Source organism: Cetorhinus maximus, chromosome 23 (genome assembly GCF_964194155.1).
Source record: "Cetorhinus maximus chromosome 23, sCetMax3.hap1.1, whole genome shotgun sequence".
NCBI lineage: Eukaryota > Metazoa > Chordata > Chondrichthyes > Lamniformes > Cetorhinidae > Cetorhinus > Cetorhinus maximus.
Genome location: NC_135901.1, coordinates 35364330 through 35384900, shown reverse-complemented (window position 1 = coordinate 35384900; position 20571 = coordinate 35364330). Strand labels below are relative to the sequence as shown.

General features: G+C 42.9%; 1 long non-coding RNA gene across 1 annotated transcript in view; it reads left to right on the top strand.

Annotated features, from left to right (window-relative positions):
• LOC144697571 (uncharacterized) overlaps positions 1–20571 on the top strand; it is a 358368-nt gene that overhangs the window by 199834 nt on the left and 137963 nt on the right. The gene's annotated exons all lie outside the window — the stretch shown is intronic.

The following is a 20571-nucleotide window of genomic DNA, read 5'->3' as shown; positions in this document are numbered from 1 at the left end:
CGAATTTACAGCTGAAACTACTCGTATTGAGGCTCAGTGTCTCTTTCTGGAATACCGGTTTATGTGTGGTAACGTTCAGTCTTTGGGTTAAAGCGCGGCCGCCAGTCTCCAGCCAATGAGAAATTAATTGTTCTAATCGCACCAACGGCAACTATTAAAAATCCAAACGGGATAGCGATTTTATACATAAGGAAGGGAAAATGATAATTTTATGGCATCAATGTACAATGCCGTGGTTCACTCTCGGCGTGCGTGTGAACCTGCTGCAATCGCAAACACTGCTCAAAATTACGATTGTTTTATTTGAAAAAAATGGTACACTGAAGTTTATCCATGTCTCTTGTCTGGAATAGAGTCTCACGCAACGCCTCAGAAATTAGTAACTTGCAGGGTTTTTTTTATAAATCAGGAATATATTTTCCTTAGTCATTAATCCATGCAGGATTTTTACAGCCATGGATGGATTTCACAGGAAATGAGCAGGAGACATATAAATAAAGGGTTCCCCAAGTGGATAATTCTGTTTCATGATCAGTTACCACCTGCGCATAAAAACGATATTTTGGACGTTACCTACTCTCTGTGGCATTAACCTGCAAAATTATTTGTAGAATGTATGAAATGCTCACTCTATCGCTTTAACCTTGATGAAGTTTCCTTGAGAGAAAAGAAATGCATGTTAGCACTTTTAAACGTCGAGGTTATGTTAAAACCAACACGTAAGTTGAAGTTTTCGCTGCTGCTGTAACCTGGGAGTGACAGTTGCGGTACAAGGTGCGCCAGTCCGAGACAGGTGCATTTCCTGTTCTAACGGCAGCTCCTCGTCTCCTACTGAGTCGTGGCAGAAAAAAAAAACTGACTGAATGGAAAGTTGTGTAATTCTGTGCTGAAGATGATTCCGAGAAACAGATTCAGCATCAGTTGGTGACACCATATCTTCACACACCAAGTTCATTTCTGGTGATCTCATCATAAAACTAAATTTGAAGCTATAGTAAAAAAAATAGGTAGATGCATTAAGCTCGAAACAAGCAAGCTGGCAATAATTTGACAGGGTATATGAAACATTAAGGCTTCTATTTACAAACACTACCAATAAACTCTAGCTTTGGATACTAGGAATTTAGATAATGTTAATTGTCAGGAGCAAAGGCTTAATATAAATCATTCAGGGGTTAACCATTGTGGAGACTTACAACCTTGAAGCTACTACCTTTCGACACAACCAGTTGTCCCAGAGTATGGTACAGTTAATGCAGTACTTTGGTAGTCAATGACTTGCAAAATTAACTCTTCCAGAGGAGATACTGTTGTAATTCCAGGCTTTTTAATTCATTCAGGGGATGTGGGTTTCGCTGGCTGGGCCAGCATTTATTGCCCATCCCTAGTTTCCCTTGAGAAGATGGTGATGTTGAGCAGTGCCACTAGACTAGTTATTTGGTGACCCAGGCTAATCCTTTTGGGATGTGTATTCAAATCCCACCACGGCAGCTGGTAAAATTTAAACATATAAATTGTGGATTTGAAAATTAGCTTCAGCAGTGGTGATCATGAGCCATCATCGGACGTCATAAGAAACAATCTGGTTCACTAATGTCCTGGAATGGAAGGTGAACGCAGAACCTGCTGCCTCACAAGTAAGGGCACTGTCAGCTGAGCGATGACAGACATGGAAGGAAAACATTTGGCAGATTGCAAAAAGTATGTTCAATTCGATGGGTTTTTTTTAAGGGGCGTCTTTTAAAAAAGGAAAGGAAGGTACCGAGAGAATGGTGGTGGGACTGCAGGAGGGAATCCGACAGGTTAGTGGTTCTATAACTGAAGGCACGTCTATAAATGGTGGAATGTTTAAAATCAGAAATTAAAAGAGGGCAGAGCGCGTGGGACGCAGATACCTCACAAGAGTCTGGGTCTGGAGTAGAGCACAGATTTATAGAGGAACAAGGTCATGGAGCAAATGAGGCTTGATGTGATTAAACCCGTAGGCAGCAAAGCTTTGGATGACCTCAAACGTACAGAGATTTATGGATGGGACCATGAGAGAAATGTGTTAGAATAATCAAGTCCAGGCATGACAAAGTTATTTATAATGGGTTCAGCAGCACATGGTTACGAAGCTAAAGTATGCAGAATCCACCACGGTCAACATCCTTGGGTTTACCATTGACCAGAAACTGAACTGGATTAGCCATGTAAATACTGTGGCTGCAAGAGCAGGCCAGAGGCTAGGGATCGTGCGATGAATAACTCACCTCCTGACTCCCGCAAGCCTGTCTACCATCTACAAGGCACAAGTCATGAATGTCATGGAATACTCCCCACTTGTCTGGATGAGTGCAGCTCCAACAACACTGAAGAAGCAGGACACCATCCAGCACAAAGCAGCCCGCTTGATTGGCACCACATCCACAGACATTCAGTCCCTCCACCACCGACGCACAGTCGTAGCAATGTCTAACATCGACAAAATGCACTGCAGTAATTCACCAAGACACCTTCCACAGCACCTTCCTAACCCACGATCACTACCATCTAGAAGGACAAGGGTAGCAGACACATGGGATTACCACGACCTAGAAGGTCCCCTCCACCTCTCCCACCATCCTGGCTTGGAAATATATCGCCGTTCCTTCGCTGTCGCTGAGTCAAAATCCTGAAACTCCCTCTCTAACAGCACTGTGGGTGTACCTACACCACTTGGACTGCAGCGGTTCAAGAAGGCATCTCACCACCACCTTCTCAAGGGCAACTAGGAATGGGCAATAAATACTGGCCCAGCCACATCCCGTGAATGAATAAAAAATATATAAAAAATAGGGAACGCATGTCAGATCATAATACTTCGCTGAGCAGGATATTCTCTCCACATCTCCGCTCTGTTTTTTTTAATCTCCAACCTATCAACCTGTATTACATGAAAAAGTGTATTTGATATGAAACCTGAGTGAGAGGGAGAGAGACAAGGCGGAAGGTGAAGTGTTGTGCTTTGAAAGAAAATCTGATTCTGTTTTGCTTTCAGGGCCCATTGAGAATGTCCTGGCTTCTTCCACAGGATATAAATATGTCGAATCAAAAATGGCAGGAACGAAGGTGCAGGAAGTGCGTTTGATTATCTCAGCCTTGGCTTTAATACCCGTGATTCATATGAAGAAAGGAATCTGTGATAAGTGGGTGTTCGGGAATATGTGGCTCTGGGAGGAATGTTGCTTCCAAAGTGCAACCGATAATAATCTGTGGTGCAGCACACTAGGATAAGGGGGGACAAAGGCTAGATGTGCATTTCGTTCTTTCTTTTCCTTCTTTCCTTCCTTTCTCATTTCTTCCTTCTTTCTTACCTCCCTTCCTTGCTTGCTTTCTTCCATCCTTCCTTCTTCCATCCTACCTACCTTCCTTCTTTCCTTCCTTTACCCCTGCATTTCTTATTCAGGGTGTAATGTATAGTTTTCGCTGCCACGTCTGAATGTTGTGACCTCACAACTGATACACCCCATCTGTTTTGCTATTGAGCAGACTCAGTGAGACTATAGCACTCAATAATCCTACGAACACAAGAAAGATCGCGGAGTACCTGAATTGTACACCTGTGAATATCAGCTCCCGTTGCCATTTTATACAATATGTGTTGATGTTGAATCTGCAGACCTTGCATTCGGTGTGAAATACTGGGGTGAGTCACATTGGCATTTAGCGTGCTTCCTGTCCGAACAAATGAATGCAAATGGTTATGGTTTCTTCATAGTCCCACCTCGTCTTTATAAGTGTTTTTTTCACAATCACGGGATGCCCTAATGTTCACAACATATTCCGCCATCCAAGTCGCGTGTAGACAGAGTCCACCCACTGTACTGGCTTTAACTATTGTTTCAGGAAACTGGGAGAACTGTCTCGCTCTTCTTGTAATATGCCAGTGAAACGTTCATGTACAATGGAGGAAGCAAACGGGGGCCTCAGTTTGAGATTATATTCGAAAGACCCCACAGTTCTGCACCGAAATGCCAGCCTAAATTATACACTCAATCTCCGGAATGGGACCTGAACCAACATTTTCCGATTCTGAAACCAGAGTGCGACCACTGACCCACAACCCAGTAAAGGAATGCCAGAAGTGCGAGGGCTGGTTGAAGCGGGGAACTCCGAGAACTCACATCAACTGGAGCTGGTAGTTTTTGTACCAGTGGTAAGGGTTTACGTGGTGCTTCATAGCCGCGCAGTAATACACGGCTGAGTCAGAGAGTTGGGTGTCTGTGATCTTCAAAGGGATATTTGTCTTCTTCCTGTCCTGTACGGCCGAAAAGCGCTTTGCAAAAGCCGGTGCATTCTCTTCATTCCCCGCCGTGTGTCTGAGCAGCACATACTGAAGGCCTTTTCCCGAGTACTGTACGTACCAGAATAGGTAAGCGACTGTGTATGTCGCTGGGTAGTTACAGGACAACACCGCAGTATCTCCTTCACTCACTGCTACAATTGGGGTTATTTGGGAAAGTTTATCCTGTTGGCTGTATTCTGGGGGGAAAAAATAACAGAATGTTTATAATTCAACTTTCAGATTTATTTTTTAATTGTGGCTGCAACAGGTTTTCCAACACTCACACACACACAATCACACACACACAGAAAGATGCGCTCGCATTCACATGAATACAGCGATTTACTAAATTTCGAGTGCGGAAATCAAATTAAAACAGGGAGTTCCGGAGATTTCGCTCCTCAGTTAACTGATCCCAGGCTATCAACGGTGCAGTTTTCATCTGGGTGTGTTCATCAGCCAAGGCTACCGTTTCCATAGAAAAAGGAGCTCTTCTCCGGGCCGTTGTGACAGTGACAGATCAGCTTGTGGTTACTGTAGTTAATCTACCGACACTCACTAACCGGGGAGCAAATCCGAGGAAGCTGATGTCACCAACGGAGAGAACGAACATTGCAGGAAAAACAAGAACGCAATTAATAAAATAAAAGCGTTACAATCGCATGAAATACATATTTGCTTGAGCATTTATGAGGAAAAGGAACACTTTGGCGAATGCTATTCTGGCCCAGGAGACACATTGGTGATCAGAGGGCATGTTGATGTTGTAATTCTACACTGTAAGGAAGTATGAGCTGTTTATTCAACGCCCTTGTTAGATCCTACTCCCGCGTTTAGCTTCACTTGAGCATGAATCCGAGATTTGTAGGCAACGTGAACATCGCAAATGTCAGTTTACCCTTTTTGACGTGTTCCAGCAGCCGATAGGTGCGATGCTGGGGCTGGGGCGGGGGGGGGGGGGGGGGGGGGGGGGGAGATGGGAGAGACAAACAAAGTCAACGCACCAATTGAAAAAAAACAACCAGATCCAAATTCACAACTATAGCCTGGCCTCAGTATTGTTGTGGTCAATGTGCATTGTTACTTGATAGACACAAATTATCCTTGTTATTTAATTGATTCCATTAAATTCTGTTCTTTTATGGGCATACGTGTCCATTGTTGTTTGTTTGGAATCAATGACTATTTTTATTTAATGGCAGTAAATGGCGATGCATGTTCAGCAGCCAGCAATGAACATTTTTACTACTGGATACCAATGAACATCGTTATGTGGTGGACACCAATGGCAATCTATATGTAACAAACAACACTGGTCATTGTTATTCAATGCACAAAGCGTGCGCGTTTGGTAGTGCAGAGCTTCAGTATTGCTGAAAAAGAGATATGTCAAAGCTTTTCGTCTTGCACTCATCAGAACACTCGCAAGAATGGCAATGTAAGTGGAAAACAGCAATTTATACTGTATGTGAGGAGAACTGCTGATTGGTTGGCAAGTGGCGTTGCCATGCAGAATGCACCACTGATTGCGACAAACAATTAACTGCGAAACAGTTAAGAAGAAGAAAATAAAGAAGAAGAAAATAAAGAAGAACATGAAGATCTACCTGGGTTGCTGTACAGAGGACTGGCAAAGACTCTTTAGGTCGAATGGCCCCCTCTGTGTTGTAATGACTCTTTTGAACATTGTAACAATCTATGGCAGAGATACCCTTCCCCAATTAGGCAGAGTAAAACTGAGCACAGTGCTCCAAATATGTTGTTATATGTCCAAATATGTCTTATATATTTGTAGCAAAGCTCCTTACAGTCCTTATCTAACTCTTGCAATTGCTTCACAAATGCTATTGATTATTCTTAGTTCCAAACCAATTTTCGCTGAAAAAAACGCGAAAATACACATGTTGCATATCTGTACTCTTCTGTTTATCTCTGCAACTATTTGAAATTAAGCCACTCAGAGAACTGAAGCCAGATTCGCAAGTGAAAGATGGCGTTGATCATTATTGTATTCAATCAGGGCGAAAACATGGCACAATTATGAATTCCTTATAGGGGTGTCAGAGCAACGGTGGAGCTGGAAACAGTCCTGGTTTAATTAACCAGAACCAGAGGGAGAGGTTCATCACACAGAGAGATCAAGGAGAGCGAATGAGAGAAAAATGTTTAGAGATAGAGACAGACTCACATAGACAGACAGAAATTGAAGGAGATTCCTAGACAAAGAAAAGACAGTCAGAGAAACTTGCAGCTAGAGACTGGAAGCTATAGGTTCATTTCACAATTCCATATCATTTATCATTTATAGTGACTGACGCAAAGCAACACCTGCAATTATATAGCGTCATTCAATAGCGTAGAGTGTCCAAGATTGCTTAATAGACAAGAAAGTGCTTTTGAAGTACGGTCAGTTTTGTAATGTAATGATAGATTTAGAGGAAAAATGCAGAATTAACATATGACTAAATAGCACCTTAAGAAACACATACAATTATGGAATCCCTCTTGTTATATATTCACACTGCTTGATGAAGATCCAGGAGATGTACTGATCTGTTGAATATTCAAATTCTGCTCAGTTAAAATTTCACTTGTGCAGCGCTTCTCAGCAGTTTGGAATAAAGAATCAGACCTTTAAGCAGTCTCGAACCAATAAAATAGTTTATTTTTATGATCTAAAAGCCCAAGGAGAAGTTAAGGAAGTTATACCTTCGTAAATGAAATCCTTTGAATGATTATAATTGCTGCCAGCTGGAGGGGTGGTTGGATCCTCGCTTCTCAGGTTTTCGTCAGAGAAACCAACGGATAAATGATCAAATGATCACAGCTCTCGGTTCCTCTCAGGCAGCGTCAATCATGCTCCCTGCTGCAGTGAACCTTATCAACTGCTATTTGATGACACATAGTTTAACGGTAGGCCGCCCATTTTTGAACCAAAACATTTATGTCACATTCCCATTTCTTTGTATATAAAGAGCCAGAGTGAAATGATGTCGCGTCAGGGGAGAGTGTGGCGGAGGTAAACAGACCCCTCGTCAGAAAAATTGTCGAAGCTGTGAGTCATACTGACACAAACAGCCAGACACAGATATTTGCCAAAGTAGCAAAACATACACACAAACGCACATCCATACCGATACACATGTACCTGTATATATTTTATATTGTTTTTGGTGTAATTAGACGGAAAAACTGCGAGGAATATTGCTGCTATTCTGACTTATTTTGCAAAGCACAGTTTTTTAAACTAGTTAACCCGACAACATTGTCAGGATGTGAGGAGGAGAAGAGTGAGCATTGCTCATAGCACACGTGTTGCCAGCACCATCCAGTGTCTCCAGTGACGGCGCTGCAGCCGTTCCCTCAACCTGTTCAGGTTCATATTCACTTAAGAAACATAAACTGTCATTCGATTACCAAGTCCACAAGGACCCCCAAACACTCAGCGTTATTCACTTAACATCTCAGAAAGCAAGCACATAAAAATGTTGTTACTCTTTTATACGCCGTGCGGTTATGAATATCAGGATCCCATGCTTAATGACTGTACCTATTATTCTTTGCTTCAGTGACCGATCAGAGTTACTAGTCACATGTTTGTCCACATTTAGCTACATGTGGTGGCTGGCTAATTTAATTAAACGGACAATATCGGAACAGAGGCAAGAACGTAGAGCAATAAATTGCGAAGATATCTGAATTTACACAGTTTATACATTCTTGCAAATCTTCGGACACAGAACAGTATCTTTCAACTCATGTCACTCACAAACAAATGAAGTCAACTTGAGAAATCCCAGAGTCAGATCAATGCCAAAGACCAATAGTTGCTCTGCCAGGAGCTTGAAACTTTGTGTTTGCAAATTTGGTGTCAATGCGGGTTCTTTCCAGAAGTAATAGGATAATTTTCAGAGATCAAATAATTGAGGTGCTAAATTATTTTAGGACTCAGGAAGCTCAAAATATATTACAGAAGAATGAATTTACAACACAGGAACAACTTCAAATTCTCACTGACGAACTCATACGGAGTCATACAGACTCGAAACGTTAACTCTGTTGTTCCCTCCACAGATGCCGTTAGACCTGCTGAGTTTCCAGCATTTTCTGTTTTTGTTTCAAATTCCCATAAGACAATTTTGAAAATGTTCCATATCCTCTTTCTCTAAAGTCACAGAAAAGTCTAAGTTTTAGCTCAGGTAATTTTGCTCTATGAGATATTCTGAAAAAAATAACATCCAGTGCACTCTCTCCACGACCCAAGGGCGTTCGTGTCTCAATGTGAAGAACAACTATGCACAGTCCATCTGGCAGCTAGAACAGGTGAGTTATCTCCCTATCGTGGTTGTATTTGTTGGTTGAAATCCCACACACACGGCAAACAGATGTTTGGCCTCTCAACAACGCGGACACTCTGGTCATAAGTAGGAACTCGCAGCATGCAAACGCCTGGCCGCAGCCTGGACTTTTCAAGGTCCACCCATTGGTATCGCTGTCAATGGGTCACCATGTGAAATGAAAGATTGAAGTCATTTCTGCACTTGGAGCAGGTGACAGGCTGCTCACCCGTGTGGATGTATCTATGAGTGAGTCCTTAGTAGGGGCAGTTGATCGCTGCATGCACATCCTGTACCTGAGGGCCATTATGCTTCCGTCCGTAGCACCTGTGAGCGAACTCAGGTCTAATTGGGGATAGAGCAATTAATCCGCATCCTCTGGTCTGCATGGAGTCGTTAAAGCCTCAGCGGCTTGGAGGACTGGTGAATTCCCTCCCGCACACTGCGCAGGTCAATTACGCCTCCCTGGTGTGTCCTCACATGTTGCTCCGTAGGGCAGGGAGCCTGAAGCTATTCCCAAAGTAAAACGGACTGAAATCAAACTCAATTTTCATCCCCATGTACAGAGGATAGTTTGCAATGAGTTAGACCTGGATTTTACCAGTGGCCACAAAGCCCCGCTGTTGGGATCTAATGTGGGGGCGTGGCTGCAGGGCAGAAGTGGGAACCTGATATTTTCAAAGCAGTTTAATTCAGGTCTAAGAGCTGGCCTGTTCGACTTTGTGGGAGGGGCGGAGTGCCAACACAGGCATGGCTGCTGTGACATTCAAATGGTCAGAATTGTTCTCAAAAACTGCAGCACAGATGGAACATCAAAGGAAAGAGACATGACAGATGGAAAGAAAAGGATCCTGTCTAGGTTTACTGATGTGCTCCTCGATATGCTGTTCCAGCTTGTATGAGGTCAGAGGGGCGCCCTGAAGAGGCTGACTACATAACCTAAGCAGGGATGGATGTACGTAGCAGAGGAGGTGAGAAGGCTTCAGCTTGTCCCACACACCCAACTGGCTGCAGTTCTTAAAGATGACTAAAGACAAGATGTGAATAGAAATTGCGGAGCGGATTATTAAGATACTGCTAATTAGGAAGCGGCCTCCCACGCTCGGTTGCTTTGGAATCAGCATTGGTTGTCAGAGCCATTTTTGCCTTTCTGCAAAGACACTGGTCAGTGACTCCTGTAATGTCGGCAAAAATCCGTCACATGCAGGAGCCATGATGTGTGACGTTGATGGAGAGTGAGGATGCTGCCATTGTACAAGTCGTGTATGTTTTTGGTGGCGTACAAGAAATGTAAATCTATCTGCTTAGAGGAAAACAGAACTACACACAGGGAAATGACATGATCTGGAGGTGGCGTACCCTACATTATTATCCTCAAGTGTGTGAATGAAAAGACGCTGCAGCTGGGAGGCAAGGGAGCAGGTCAAGCCATTGCTAATGTGTGAGAGTGATGAGCAGCCCCTTTGAAAGTGAATGGCCGAATGGATAGCGGCAAGGGAATGGAGTAAGAATAATGTTCACAACGTGCGTCGTCGGACAGGCAGACCTCCAAATGATTAATAGTCGGAAGACATGTTGCCCTCTCATCTCCCTTCTCTCTATAACGGGGCATCAATAAGAGCAGCCAGATGCCCAACCTGCTCAATTTATCTCCAACTCTGAGGAAGAGAAGTAGTTCTCCGAGGATTCCCGTAAACTAATGAGCGCAGATCGGCTCAATTTGCTGGGAGGTGTAACGGGAGTAGTAACAGAGTAACAATCCAGGGAGGGCAGTACAGAAAAATTCCAACAGCTGACCGGTGGCCGTGGCAGTTGTGGCCAATCCCACTGGACAGACAGTGTGAATTCCAAGTGATGATGTCAGATTGCAAGATTCTGGAGTCATCAGCCAAGGCTTCAGATGCAAATGTTGCACTGGTAGCTGTTTGAACATCTGGCACAGCTTCAGGAGAATATGGGCAACTATGGTCTAAGGTGGAGTCTACCCAGGCCATGGGTACAGCCAGGAGTCTGGCTCGGGAAAGGGGATTAGGGATGCGCAACGAATGCTGCCCTTGTCAGCAAAGCTCACATCTCCTGGACGAATAATAATGATAGAAGCCGATCCTGCCTGACTCACCACATTCTCATTTCAACTCGATACAGACCTCCAATGTCCTCGAGGCTGGTGGGTAAACACAACTCTGATCAGCATCGGGAAGAGAGCTGGAAGCCAACTGAGAATAAATTACAAGGCTGACTGACGCGATAATTCAGATTTTCTTCTACATTCATATATTAACAAATTGAATAAGGACATAAAACAGAGTGCACCATGGAGGTGGACCTGAGAGTGACGTGAACAGGAATGGCACATGATGGAATATGAAGCACAGTTCATATTGAATTAATCTAGTTTCAAACATTAAATATTCTTACAAACTCATAGGCGTCTACAGCACAAAAGGAGGCCATTCGGCCCATCGTGTCCGCGCCGGTCAACAAAGGTCTGACTGCACTAATCCTATTTTCCAGCGCTTGGACCATAGCCCTGGAGGCTTCCGCAATGCAAGTGAACATCTAAATACTTCTTAAATGTTACGAGAGTTTCTGACTCAACCACCCTTTCAGGCAGCGAGTTCCTGACTCCCATACCCTTTGGGTGAAAACAATTTTCCTTAACTCCCCTCTTAGCCTTTTACCTCTTACCATAAATCCATCTCCCCTTATTCCTGATCTCTCTATTAATGGAAAGAAGTGCCTTCCTACTCATCCTATCAATATCCTTCATAATCTTACACAGCTCTATGAGGTACTATCTCAACCTTCGTTTTTCCAAGGAAAACAACCCCAACCTATCAAATCTTTCCTCATAGCTCAGGCTCTCAAACCCAGGCAGCATCCTGGTAAATCTCCTCTGCACCCTCTCCAGTGCAATCACATAGAGGCCGAGAACAGAAATACTGAGCTCTGTGAATCAAGGGAAAATCATCCATTAAAGAGAAACGACAATTTTGCTGATCCATCTTCCCACCTCTCGGTGTCCAATAATGTTACCCAATGGATAAATCCTGTCAATCAATTGATTATTAGTGAGAGTTATTGCGTCACTATCAAAGTAAAGAGCACAAAAAAGCTACACCGTAATAACAATGTCATAATTCACTACAATAATACTGCCTATGACACAATACAACTTAATTGACAATGGCCCATAACTTCCACGCTCCCCAGCGTTCAATTTTGGGGGCGCCTCAAAAATGCGCTGGGGGATCACTCTATCAATGTCCCAGGTAAGCTTTTGCATGGCTGTTGCCCAGAAGTGTGCACTCCCTCTGGACAATTGTGTTGTGCTGGGAACCATCCTGAAATGTGATTTAAATCATAAATTTCGAATGGTTCCACAGGGTCAATAACAATAGATACCAAGAAAATGTTAGAAGAATTAAAAACTCTCCTAAATTCTGAGTAACTATTGTAAAGACACAGGCCAACCCCACGGGAATCCCCCACATCCCCGAACCCCTCCACATGCCTCCACCACCAGAACTCGGGCACCCTCCCCCACTTCAGTCTTTCCCCCCGCCCAACCTCGGAGCACACCAGCTCTCAACTCAGCCATCCCCACCACGTCGGTCCCCCACCAACTCCGAAGCGCCAAGCCCCTGGAACTCGTCCGCCCCTGAGATTTCCGATCCAACCCCGGGGAATTCCGAACCTCCGCGAGACTGTCGACCCACCACCCACGAGTCTTCCGATCCCCAGTGGACCACCGCCCCCTTGGACAATCAACCCCTCCCAAACCCCAAACCAATTACCACCCAACTCCAACCTGTGGACCACCCACCCCCAACCACCAGACAACGACCCCCCAAACCCCGAATCCCCAGAGGACCAACCCCCAAACCCAACCCCCAGACAACCACCCAACCGTTCCCAATGCCCGGACCACCACTTCACAAAACCACAAACCACCAACCATCCAGCCTCCAACCCACCAGCTACCCAGTCCACTACCTCCCCAACACAGAACCCCCAGACAACCACCCCAAACCCCCCGAGCATCACCTCCCACAACCCAGCCCATCACCCCCCAACCCGCAAAGGACCAGCGCCCACCCCCAACAACCACACCAGGACCACCACTCTCCCAACCCCCGGACCATCACACACCCACAACCCCCGGACTACCACCCCGCCCCAAGCAGCCCCTAACACCCCGCCCCCAACCACCAGGACACCCCAACCCCAAAGTCCTATTCACTTACCTTGGACAGTTCACCTTCCCCTGGCCTGTCAATTTCCTTGACCTTTTAAACTTACCTGCTTTACGGCAGCTGGTGCTGTAAAAAGGTTTTGTGCCCGACTTGAATACGCCGGATCTCGTCTTCGCTGGGCTCTGCGATCTTTCGATACAGGCCCCAGCAGCTCCAGCTAACGGAAGTGTCAACGTTATTTTAAGTTCAGGTAAATCGGTTTTTGTTTCTTCTAATTTCTGCAGGCCAGCACTTTCCGACCCGAGTCGATAACCGTGTCAGAATTCCACCGCAGACAATTCTAGGGGTTGGGGTTCTCCAATCACAATGTTACAATAGAAGTAAATTTGCAGTATAGTATTTTAATGCTATTTCAGCCACATAGCTTTGGCAATAGCACAATGGAATTGCTTTTACATTCTGAGAGCAGAACGTCAAGTCATCCATTGTCCCAGGTCCAATTAAACAACAGAAGTGCATTAATACCCTGAGATGTTAGCGGTAATGAGATAAATTGTATAATTACATCAATGAAATAGCACCGGTCGCATAAAGATTGTACACAGTTAAAAGCGACAAATGATGCAGGCAAATAAAGAAACCATGCTGGAAAATAGGTGAAATTACAGCGTTACAGGTGTGAAATTATAGCATTAACGCCGCGAATTGATGTCAGTAGGAGGAAGGAATCATAACGTTGAAATGGTGAATTAATGCCGTTAAAACGAGAGAATTATTCGTGTAAAAGTGGTAAATTATACGAATTAAACAAAACACATTGTGACGAAAGAGAGGAAATTCATATCCCATTAGACCATAAGGCCATAAAACGTTGGAGTAGAAGTAGGCCAATCGGCCCATCGAGTCTAATCGGCTTTTCAATGCGATCATGGCTGATCTGATAATCCACTTTCCTGCCTTTTCCCCATAACCCTTGATTCCCTTGCTGATTAAAAATCTGTCAATTTCGGTCTTGAATATATTTAACGACCCAGCCTCTACAGCCCTCTGTGGTAAAGAATTCCACAGACTGACTACCCTCTGAGAGACGAAATTCCTCCTGCTATGTTAAAATGGGCGACACCTTACTCTGAGATTATGCCCTCTGACCTTAGGTTTACCCACAAGAGGGATCAACATCTCATCATCTGCCCTGTCAAGCCCCCTAAAAATCTCATACGTTTCATTAAGGTCGCCTCTCATTCTTCTAAACTCCAATGTGCAGGCCCAACTGACTCAACCTCTCCCCATAAGAAAATCCCTCCACATCTGGCAAAAACCTAGGGAAACTTCTCTGGGCTGCCTCCAATGCTACTATATCTTGCGTTAGGTAAGGGGACTAGCACTGCCCTCAGTGTTCTAGGTGTGGCCTAACTAGTGCCTTTTGTAATTTTAGCAAGATTTTCCTTTTTTTATGCTCCATTCCCTTTTAAATACAGGCCACATTCTATTTGCCTTCCCAATTACCGGCTGGACTTTTTTGTTAGCTTTTTGTGATTCATGCATGAGGACCCCAAATCCCGCTGTGCTGCAAGTATTTGCTGTCTTTCTGCATTTAAGTAATATTCAGCTCCTCTATTCCTCCTGCCAAAGTGCATAACCTCACAATTTCTCATATCGTATTACATACGGGGAAAACATATATCTAACCAGGAGAAGCGCTAAAATCGGAGAATTGATGAAGCTAGCCAATGATTGGCGCAGTTACTAACTAACTACAATTCTTTACCTGGATACCCGATAGCTGCAAGGGCTGGACAGTAAATGGAAAACAACAGGCCTTTTGGAATTGCGTGCATTTCTGTCAAAATCTGAGCGCTTTCTTTATTTCACTGAAAATGGTGACTATTATTCCTCATACCAGGCTCTTGAGGCTTAATTAGTTGGTTTCACTTTTTGTCTTAATTAAAGTTATTGTAACAAACAGATTAGTGTTGCTGCTGCTCTCCTGGTGCTGGTTTTGATGGAACTCTATGTTTGTTTTTTTCTCATGAGATCTGACACGGCTCTGAATTGAAATATCCAGAGACTACGGAATAATCCCAGTTTCTTTTCTTGAGAAAAACAATAACTGACTGAATTTTGTCGTCAGGCTGTTCACTACTGACTGCGCTCAGAAATACAAATGCTCCGAGAAAACTCTAAACAAGTTGACTCTGCCGAAGTCCATGTGATCAGTAATCAGGTGCATTGTGAATCTAAGACTGCGCACCGACTTTCACACAACCGTCTATGTATCCATTGTGGACTGATCCAGTTAAGTACAATTACATTCGGAGAGCACATGGCAACTTCTAAACGATTAAATGAAATGCAGACTTTCTATCTATAGCCCTGATTTCGGAAGAGTGAGAGGATGTCTCAATGAAATATATATGATTCTGGGCGGCTTGACGGGGTTGACACAGATAAATTATTTCCGATGGCAGGGGAATCTTGAACAGGGATGAACAGTCTCGGGATGAAGGGCAACCATTTTGGAGAGAGCTGAGGAAAAGACTCTTCCCACTCAAAAGCTTGAGAATCTTTGATGTATTTACCCATGGGGGTGATGGATGCTCCAACGTTGCCTATATTTAAGGAATGGATAGACAAATACCTGCTCCATCAGATACTAAAGGGGCATGGAGGATATGAGGTAAAGTGGACTTAAACCCCCAAATCAGCGAATATTGCATTGACTGGTGGAAGAGTTTTGATGGGCTGTGTGGTCTACTCCTCTTCCTATCTCTTTTGTTCTTTCAAAATACAGGGGATATACGGATAGCCAACTCAACCTCACCTCACAATACAAGCCCCTCATTAGATGAAATATTCGGGGGAGACTTTGTGACCATTTCGCTAAAGATAAGACCTTCCTTATTTAAGTCTATCTAAATTGCAGACAATACTCCAGGCGTGGCATCGTAGTGAGCCTTGGCCAGTTCTATTATGTCAACCAGTAGCTTTCTCTCGGCTGCAGAAATGAGCCTCAAACAGCCAAGTCTTTCATGTTCATTTTAAACTCTCAGTTCTGGTAAATGTGGCTAGTAAATTTTTATGTTTCTGATCATTATGGGACCTGGCATCATTAGAAATCATTCCTAATGTGACAGGAAAGTCAGTTTTTTTTTTATCTTTACAAATTCACATGCAGAAAGGAAGAAATGTTGGCATGAATGGCTGGATCTAAGGAGATGAAGATTTTGAGAGAGGTTTGTGAGCAGGGGAGAAACGAAAAATAATCAGGAGGCCTTCGAAGACTTTGGAAGCATCGAATAAGTTAGCAGGGAAGTTTCCCGAGCTCAAGAGAAAATGGAGAAACAATAGTCCACATCGCCTTTAAAGCCTGTTGCGCCATCCAATATGGTCCTGGCGGATCCCGGGCTTCAACTCCATTATTGCAACAACTCCACGTGTCCCTTAATTCCCTGAGATATCAAGAATCTGTCTATCCCAGCCTTAAATTTATTCAAAGATGGAGCATCCAGAATTCTTTGGGTAGAGGATTCCAAAGATTCAAAAAACTTTGAGTGGAGTGATCTCCCCTCATCTCAGTTCTAAATGATTGACCCCTTATCCTGCAACAGTGCACCCATGTGTTAGAGTTCACAACCAGAGGAAACAATATCTCACCGTCCACCCTATAAAGCCCCTTCAGAACTTTGTAGGTTTCAATGAGATTGCATCTCATTCTTCTAAACTCCAGCTAATATAATACCAATTTGCTCAGCCTCGCAAATCGAGCAACACTCTCATCCCAGGAACCAATCTAGTGCACCCTTCCGTGTACTGTCTGCAATGCTCTTTCCTTATATGTGGAGACCAAACCTGCAGACAATATTGCAGATACAGTTTCCTCAAATTCCTGTGCAATTAGCAAGACTTATTTATTTGTAAACTGCAGCCCACTTGCGATAAAGCCAACATGCCATTTGACTTTCTAATTGCCTGCTCCATCTGCACACTAAATGTCCGTGTCCCTTGAACAAGCACACCCAAGTCTCTTTGAACATTAACACTTGCAAATTTCTCACATGTTAAAAGTATTCTGCCTTTCTGTCCTCAAGAGTAACGCAAAGAACTTCACACTTTCATATATTATACTCCAACTGCCTACTTGTTTCCTACTCATATTATCTGCTTATATCTCTTTTCACCTTCTTCGTGTCCTTCCCGGTTTACCTACAAACCCAGCATAATATCATCAGCAAACGTTGCTACATTACTCTCTGTCTCTTCAATTCATTAATATAGATTGCAAATAGCTGAGGCCAGAGCACTGATCCTTTTGTTACTCCACTATTCACGGCCTGCCAACTTGAAACGTTCCCTTAATGCCCACTCTCTGTTTCCTGACAATGAACAAATCCTTCAACCAAGCCAAAATATTACCCTCAGCTCCATGAGCCCCTTAAATGTCGATTAAACGTTTGTGTGGCATCATACCGAATTCCTTTTTTCTAAATTCAGGTATAATTCATCTTCCGGTTTCCCTTTATCTACTCTGGAAAAAGTTCATCAAGTTGACAAACGGGATTTCCATTTAGTAAAACTATGTTGATTCTTCTAATTATAATGTACATTTTTCTAAGCGCTTTCTTAATCCTTCCTGACTCATATATTCCAGCATTTCCCAGTAACTGATGTTAGGCTAACAGTGTTCACTATTTTTTCCCTCCCTTCTATCCTGAAAAGGGTAATAACATTTGCAAACTTCCAATCTGCTGGGATCATTCCCGTATCTAATGAATTTTGGAAAATTATAGCCAGCACGTCCTCTATTTTTGCAGCCATCTCTTTTAAAACCGTAGGGTATAGGTCATCAGGTCCTGGGGATCTGTCCGATTTTATTAACTTAAGATTTAATAATACTTTTCATCTATTTATATTATTTTCCTTAATTTTCTCTTTCCCCCAAGCCCCGACTTTACACTCTGTTTCTGGTATGAAACTTGTGTCCTCACTGCTGAAAGACTGACACAAAATATTTGTTCAATGCCTCTGTCATTTCCTTATTCATCATCATAATCTCTCTTGTCTCAGCTTCCAAGTGGCCAACACTTACTTTAGCTGCACTCTTACTCTTTATGTACTTATATAATTCTTGCAATCTACTTTTATATTTCTGGCTTCTCCGCTCCAATATTCTGTTTTTTACTTCCACTTTTTATCAATTTTTTGTGGCCCTTTGCTGGTTTGCAAAACACCCTCAATCCTCACACTTGCCACTGTTTTTTATGCAACATTGTAAACTTCTTCTTTTAACCTGTGAGCCATGGTGGGTCTTCCCTGCTGAGTTTTTGTTACTCAATGGGATCTATTTTTATTGAAGACTGTGTTATTTTTATTTCAAAGCTTTTCACTGTTCATTTATCTCTACGTCTTTTAGCGTATTTAACCAATTAACCTTATACCATTTATCTTCATACCTCTGTAATTGCCTTTGCGTAAGCTTAATATTCTCTTTCTTTGCGATTAGAGTATCTCACTTTCAAACTTAATTCAATGACATTATGTTCATTATTTCCAAGTAGGTATTTTACTATAATATTACTAATTAACCCTGTTTCCTTACACAATATTAAATCTAAGATAATGTCGTCTTTAGTCGTTTCCACAATATATTATTCCAAGAGACTATCACTAAAACATTCCACAGACTCATTACGTAGAACATTCTTGACAATTTGATAGTCCCAGTCTACATATAGATTAGTACGTTTCCTTTGCTCCAAGCTTCAATAATTTATTATTTAATGTTCCATTCATCTCTTCACCTGAAGCTAATGATTCAACCTTATTTCAGTCGTACATTCATTTGTCATTCTCCCTCTGCTTTTCTGAATGCGCTGGCTCTGACCTTGTTCTGTTTAACACTCAGTCGCACCTCTCTCACTCGCGTTCTAAATGCGCTGACTTTGATTGTATTGAGCTCTACGCTAACTGGTCCCCAACCGCTTTTTCTCCAGGCGCTGGTGACTCACTTCCACACTCGCTGCTTCTTCTTCTTTACTCCTTTTCCAAAACTGCTTGCTCTGCTTTGATTCTGTACTGCAGTCACTGGTTCTGAGCAATATCCTCCCCTGAATATGCCAACTCTGAGTGAGTTTTTCGCTCAGACTGGATCATCTCGTTCTCCTCACAAAATGTGGTGGTCTCGCTTAATTCAGAAATGCACTCACTATTCAGCAGAGGCTGGTCATTGAATTTATTCAAGGCAGGGTTAGACTTATTGTTACCCGATAGGGGAGTCAAAAATTATGGAGGCGGATAGGAAAGTAGAATTTAGACCACAGTCCATACTAACCACGGTATGATTCAATGCAGGAGCAGGATCGAGTGGCTAAATGGCCTATTCCTGCTCCTACGAACTATGTTCCTTTGTTCTAAAGAACTTGTGAATATTAAAAAATATGAACTGGACTAGACTATTTGGCTTTTTGAACATGCTCTGCATTCAATTACATTATTTTGCTCTAAATTCACACACTACACCATAGCCTTAACTGCTTCTGTATCTAAATGTCTTTCAACGTCTGTCTGGATTATATTAAACAAAATAACATCTACAGCCCCATGGGGTCGAAAATAGCAAGTGTCCTGAAACACCCACCCACACATCAGCCCTAAATGGTGGACACAATATCTGTGACTGGAAGCCCTGATTTCCAGATTCCCCAGGCAAAACACCTACTTTATTAGGATCTACCTTGTCAAGACATTTAAGCATTTCATATATTTTTTAAAAAAAAATCAACACTTGATCTTCAAATCTCCAGCAAATATAACCCAAGTCCAGTCATTTCTTCTCACAGCCATTAAAGCTTTATAACAGCTATATCACCTCAACCTGGAGCAGGGGGGTTGGGAGAGGCGAATCAATCTCATGATCCCTCTTAGGATCCCTATAAATGAACAAGATCCCTCATAATGTAAAAAGACAACATGGACTGCAGCGTTCAAGAAGGCAACTCATCACCACCTTCCCAAGTCAATAAATGCTGGCCTAGCCAGCGACGCCCACATCCCATGAACGAATTTAAAAAAAACAGACACGCACAGACAGACAGACACAATTAGAAAAGGGTAGAGCAATTTAATTTCTCTGTTCAGTTATAGTGCATGGCATACAGAAAGTATTGCAGTTATAGAGCGCTGCTCAGGACGTTCCAAAGTGCTTGAGAGCCAATCAAACACTTTTGAAATTTAGTCGCTGGTGTAATACAATGATCGATCGAAAAGAAACTTTGAAGATACAGCAGATGTCTAAATACCTAATCAGTCTCTAAGCAAAGGAAATAATAGGATGTTTTTTATATTTCTTTGCATTGTATATCCGAAGAGTGCTTTAAGAAGATACACAGTTGCTATTAAAAGGCTTCAAATTGTTAAAAACGCTGCCATCCGAGGGACGTTGAATCCTGAGCTCTAACATTATGGACAGCGAGACTAACTATGAACAATTAGAATAAATATCTCTCAGTTTCTTACAGATAGTGTTGGTCATGCTTGCTGCTGCAGTGAATCACTCCGCTGCTAATTTGATGATACGTAGATTAATGTTCGATCGTCTATTGAAAGATCACTTATCCAAGACATTCCCATGTCTTTGTATATTAAAGGCCAGAATAAATTCGTGTGTATTGAGAGGATAGAGTGACAGAGAGAAGCAGATATCCAGTCAGACAAATCTCGAAAATGTGAGTCATTT